This window comes from Cucumis sativus, chromosome 4, assembly GCF_000004075.3.
Source record: "Cucumis sativus cultivar 9930 chromosome 4, Cucumber_9930_V3, whole genome shotgun sequence".
In the NCBI taxonomy this organism is placed as follows: Eukaryota; Viridiplantae; Streptophyta; class Magnoliopsida; order Cucurbitales; family Cucurbitaceae; genus Cucumis; species Cucumis sativus.
Genome location: NC_026658.2, coordinates 6762896 through 6769807, shown reverse-complemented (window position 1 = coordinate 6769807; position 6912 = coordinate 6762896).

Here is a 6912-nt window from a genome sequence, read left to right as displayed (position 1 = left end):
AAAGACTGATTTTAAAAACAATAAAAGTGTGTTGACATCTCAGTTACTGTAATAAATAAACCACCTTTAAACTATTACTTGGTTATAATACATTCAACTTTTCATTTGAGTAATTATAACTTTGTAATTTGTTCATGGTTGTAATTAACTTTTTTTTAATGAATAATTATGATGGGGTAATTTAAAATTTTAATAAAATTAGAACAAAGATTCTCTCATCTCACGTCCATTCCAATCAAATAATATATATGTGTAAATATTGGAAATTAAAATTCAAAACTAAAGTAGCATATGAATATAAAAAAAAAATAAAGAAGAATAAAATTTTAAATAATATAAAACAACCTATGATATTAAGGAAAATGAAGAAGGGTCCTTGAAAAATAGCAAAAGAAAAAAATTATGACAACGAAGCTCATTCACTACATCTTCTAAATTGCAAAAGTATCAAATTTAAAAGTCGATAACTCTATGATTACTTTATGATTGTTAATAGTCCTTCGATAGTGCTATAATTATCGTCTGATAGTCTTTTGATATCATTAATTTTACTATATTCGCAATATGTAAAAAAAATAAGTGCGATGAATTATTCTTTTTAAAAAAATGTTTTTTGAAAAAAAAAATGATTTGACCTGAAGAGTAAAAATTACAAAGCTTTTATTAAAAGAAAACTAAATTGTATTGGGTAGGAAACTTAAAAATATGTTAAACAATATATTATTTTAAAAAAGTTTGTAAATGTAGCAAAATATTTATATGTTGAACAAGATATTTAAGTGAGTCAAAACTTGAGGGCATTTGAGTAGTTAAGCTTTATAACAATGTTGTGAACATGTGCATTTGCTCCACTTTTAGGAAAATTTGGGGGAGGGGCTGTGCTTGAGGTTGAAGAAAAGAGAAAGAAGTTTGCATCTTAATTAACTTTTTAAACTAATATATAAATATAAGTTTGCATCTTAATTAATTTTTTAAACTAGTATATATATATATATATATATATATATATATATATATATATAAAAGTTTGCATCTTAATTAATTTTTTAAACTAATACATACATATATATATATTATAATTTAAAGAGAAATTTTCCTAAATATAATAAAACACCAAAATGATTACAACTCATGTAACAAAATAAAAGAGTCCATGAAGTCGACTATTTTTTTTTAAATATTCAATGTTTGTTTTTCATTTCCATCTTCTTTATTATGCAATTTTTCTTTTTCGTTCCATCGTATTTTTCTCTTCTTCTTCTGTAATTTTTCTTTTCATTTTTTTCAAACTATTATTTGATTAAAGATCGGCACAAAATATAAAAGATCTTGAAAAAAATAGTTGGAATATTGATACATGATCGTCTTTTAGATTTGGATAGTCAAATCTAAATGATCATGTACAAAAAATAACCAAACCTAAACGAACCGTGTACTAAAAAATCTTTTAAAAAAAAATTAGATTTGAGTTCTCAAATCTAAACGACTGTGTACCAAAAAATCTTGAAAAAAATCGTTTAGATTTAGCCTAAAGCTAAATGATAATGTACTAAAGAATTGTCAAATCTAAACGATCATGTAGTAAAGAATCTTGAAAAAAAATCATTTAGATTTGGGTAGTCAAATCTAAACGATTGAAAAAAAATCATTTAGATTTGGGTAGTCAATTAATCGCGTGTTGACGGAGTCTTTTTTGGTATTTTTCATTGTGAGTATGTTGGTTTTTTCCGTTTTCAAAATTATTCTGTAGAGTGTATACATTTTGTCAATATGTTATATTTTTGAAAAAAAAAATCCTAATTTAAACCTAGATTTGATTTTCTTACCTTTTTTCTTTTTTAAAAAAAAATTAAAATTCCAAATTTATTTTTTTGTTCTATAAATATTTAATATTTTTAACCAATCTATCAAATTATCCCAATTTTGACTCCAACTATCCTAATATTAGCTCCAACTCTAAAATAAAAGAAATTTTATACTAATTTCCAAAGTATATTTAAACATTTCAAATTACAACCAATATAAATAAATTACATTACCCTTTACAAGTTAGGAAGGGGATCTAGTGGACCTAAAGATCAAAAGCTACAACGATATGAGATTAATTGGCTAAACTCATTAGCCACCTTAATCAATATTCGTTAGTTGTTGGTTGGTGTTGGGGCCCCATTGTATTAGATGGGTGGTTTGTTATTGTAATCTATGCAATGAGTCATTGGTCATGATCATTGTATGTGAATTACTCACTATGTGCCTCTTCATCGCATAACCACTGAGTTCTCGTAGAGTACAAGTTTTTCTACAACTTGTCCTACAGCAAGCGAAACAGTAGGTTTACCTGGATGATCCAGGGTCGAACACAGGGAATTGATTCAAGACATTAGTTCTAGGCATTACTTAGCATCTGGGAGGTATAAAGAATTAATTAAATAAAGTATAAAAGAATCAGTACTAGGAATAATAAAGAAAACTACTTGTGCATGCCGAGAAAATCTGTAAAGGGAAGTGAATGGATGGAAGATGGAATTACGAACTAATTTGTATGCGAGAAAAAGGTGAAGAAAGGTCAACACATTATTAGGTGATTAAGCGATGTGAGAGCCTTGATGCAACATAACTTGCATAATCAGTCTATGTTTAAGGTGACCTTCTCTCAAAGTGTTTAGACGCCATACTTGCTCACTGTTCATGATCCAAATGATTGTGCTTGATTAGGTGAGATATATCTAGAAAACTTCACTTATAAAACTTATAGAACTTCTCGTTTAAGGATAGCAACCTCTCAGCGCCTAATGTCCGCACTTGTTCGCCTTTCGAGATACAAATATTGGAAGTTATCTCGTCAAGGTGGAGTTTGTTGCCAAACTTCTTCTTGCGCGCATTAGTTTTATCCTTGCTACTTGCCCTCCCGGGTAGTTGGCATTTGACACTGGCCAAGTGATGCATATAGCTCAACTAATGCGATAAAGCTTATAAGCTAGACTCCTTATGAAAAACTTATCACAAATCTAACTACTACTAATAACACATTGACAAATGAGAAGTCAAGAAATGATGAATTTAAAAGGTATAAACGTGTAATATATAGATAAATAATGTAGGCCTTTGGTCATTGTACAATATGAACAACTGGTTAGAAATTCAATTTGGACTTACTAAATTTATGTGTGTATAACGCAAGTGCAACACTTCACTAAGTTCGGTCATTGCGCATAATGCACTCATCATGACTTTCAGTATTGCTTGATTTAACTCTTGTGCGATGAGTCATAAGTCATGATCATTGCATTTACATTGCTCTCATGTACTTCTACATTGCATAGTTTTTAAATCCTCGCTGAGTACAAGTTTTCCTACTACTCACCTAAGTGCAAGCGAATAATAAGTTTACCTGGGTGATCTAGGGTCGAACATATGGAATTGTTATAGATGTTAGTTCTAGATTCCACTTGTCATTTAGGCTTTATAATAGCTTGAAAGAATTTATGCTAACTACAACTACTTATTTACAACTTGTGGCTCAAGCACCGCGCGTAAATTAAGATAAGAGAGAATGAGTTGAACTAACTTATGCAGATAATGAGTGAAGCAAATTCTACGTACTATTAGATGCTTAAGTGTTGCGATAACCTTAACGCGCTATAATTGTATAATCAGCAAATGATTAAGACGACTTTCTCGCGAAGTATTTAAACACCACACTTTTTCACCTTTCAGGATACAAATGACTATGCTTACTTAGAAAGGTTATACCTAGAGAACGTGACTCATAATACTCATAGGATTTCTCGTTTAAGGACGACAACCTCTTGATGCCTATTGTCTGCATTGTTCACATTTTGGGATACAAATGTTGGAAGCTACCTCGCTAAGGAGAAATTTGTCACCAAACTCCTCCTCGTGCGCATTAGCCTTATACTTGCTACTTGCTCTCTCGGGTAGTTGGTGATTTACACTAGTCAAGTGATGAACATAGATCAACTAATGCGATAAGGTTTATAACTTGAACTCCTTATCAAGAACGTATCACAACTCTTCTCATTTAATAACACGAAGATGAATGAAAAGTTAAGAAATGATGAATTAAAAAGAATATAAGTCTTTGGCCATTGTACAATATGAACAATACATATACTACAATTAAACAACAAAATGGAAAGATAGAAGAATGGAAAAATGTTGCTACAAGTTAGGAGATCAACAACAAATAATCTTTTCTTTTATGATGATTGTCTGGTATCTTATTCAAGCTCTCCTTCTTTCTCTCTATAATTTTCTCCGATCATTTTTTAGTCTCTCTTTGGTCCATTCAGGCTCCGGGCCACCCTCTTTTCTCGGTGGGGATGAAGTACTTGTATAGGCTGCTTTTTCGACGAAAAAACTCTACTCCTTTAATTGTATCAGTGCTGTTATCTGCCCCTGAGAAGTCACATCACTCCAACCATCATTCTTGTCGTTTTGTATGCTTTCCTTGCATGATGTTTTTAGGTTCATCGCTTGAGGTTGTTAGTCGCCAAGCGCGATCCATCGCATTGCCCCTACGTGAATTGTCGCATGTGAATTGCTCATTTTAATTTTACCCACTTGTCTTGCATTTATACATGTTAAACACATAAAACAAGAACAACATTTAAGTAAGCCATATTTCTAAATATTTACGCATTTACAACATAAGTTACGCGTTCTGAGCATCCTTAAGCGTTTTAACCCCACTATTCTAACAAAAAGAACTATAATAATGGTCGTTTCCACACGTTATCACACTCCCAAATTTAGAATAATTCTTATCCTCAAGCATCGCTCCATATTATGCTTGTCCTCAAGCACCATTCCTTCTTAGCGATTCATCTTTCCCTTTGCCCATTCAACACACCTCTTAATGCGAGCAAGATTTATTCGTTATTAAGGAATTACCCTCGTCTTGTACTTCTTATTATGAAAATATTTATAAGTTCAGTGGGCGACAAGCTTAAATACTCAAAATACCCTTGTTTATTCCCTTTAGTAAACCTTATTTTCACCTTTTAAAATGACTGAATTTCAAGTCCCCTTTTTTCAACGAAATAATGCTTTTTATTATAATTACAATGGGTTGAGCGTTGAGAGGAAAATCATAGACACTCTATTAGTCTGTTTCTCTCCTCAAGTGTAACTCTTATCGCCTCTTATTACTCAACTCTCTGAAGGCTTACTTTTGAAGTTTTGTTTCTTATTTTTTTGCAAGAGGAGGCAATATAGGAGTTGTTATTTTAAATTAATCGTGAATGATGTATGTACAAAAGTTCTTTTATTTATGGCTTAGTTTCAACTAATTTTAAAATGCCTTGCTTTTGCTTGCCTTGCGAGGTTCTTCAAAAAGTTTTTAAAATTTTAATACGAACTTCGTGTACTCCCAAATTTAGAGTTGAGCAAAGACCTCATTACTGAAAATGAATGATAAGATTAGTCTTTAAGAAAGTTTTTATAAGAGTTAGTTTGAGGTAAAGCTTGCTCGCCTTAATAAGCTATAGAAACGTTTTCTAAGTAAGGTTCCTTTAACAAGTTAAACGCAAAGATAAAAAATGAAACTTTATTTCACATACTTTATTTCATTGAAGTGTTATTGAAGTACAAATAGAAATTAGAATATAATAAGGCGGGGAACCATACTTGCGACAAGAAAGATTAAACGCTTAAAGGTTACATCAAAAGTTATTATTTGTATTATAACATGCATAAATAAAAAGAAATAAAGATTACATTAGCTGCGACTATGTTTGAAGCAGGAAAAGAGTGGGTGCATTTTCTTGTGGGTTGGATTGGAAGCGAGGGAGTCGTCGCATGGAGTTGTGGGGAGTTGAAGTATAATCCTTTTCGGGGAGTTGACTTTGGAAGCAGAGGTCGAGTGAGTTAGGTTTCTTCTTCTTCTTCGTGAAGTCCACTTTCCCTTTCACCCTTATTTGCTCACAAGGGATTTCTTGATAGAGGCTCCTTTCTTCCCTTGCGGTTTGGTATTCTCTCCCTCGATGGCAGTTCGTTTGCTCCCTCCTTCTCTAACTCCCCAAGCTGCTTTTTCTCTATTTCCCTCTCTTCCATGCTATCTTCCAAGGATTAGGTATTTCTAGATTTACCTTTTAAAGAAGATAAATTCTCAAATAATGGATTAACCTAAGCCTACAAACCATTTTTTCCTCGCAGAGAACAATTCAGAATCCTTGGCGAAAAGAATGATTGTGACTAATGTGTATTTATGCAAAGATAATGCTTTATGCATAATGTTTTGCGAAATGATGTGTTTGATGAACTGATTTGTGTTGAACTTATGTTTTGATGAAATTCTTTTATTAAAGGGTATTGCGAAAATGATTCCATAAAACATCACTAAATCTTTTAGACTTGCATTTTAAAAATACCAACTTCTAGGAACAGACGTTTAGGTCAAGTAGAGAAGAAGGTTGAAGGGCATGCGACAAGTTGAGAAAACTACCAAACGTTTAAGAGTTCGATAAATGTTAATTACTTTTGATCAAAGTGTTGTAATTGTATGTTCATACCCAACACTTGTTATTAATAAAGTATGAGTTTTGGTTATGTTCATTGCATTAAACTTTAACGTCTAAAACATTTTATTTAATGAAGTTGGCATTCAAATTGATCTTCGTTGCATTTTAAGTTTCGTTTGGTAGTTTAAAAGGACTTGATGGTGAACGTAGCGTTAAACCCTCTTCAAGCTAAATCGCATCATATCCATACTATTTTATGCATTATGATTGTCTTACGGATGAGGGTGTGATACTCGATTTCTTAAAATAACGAAAACAAAAAGAGAAAATACGAACATAAATATTACCAAATGAGTCCTTAAATGCAAGTAGACAATGTAAACAACAAGGGACATTTTGGTCCCTCGATTTTTCTAATTATTATTGCTGT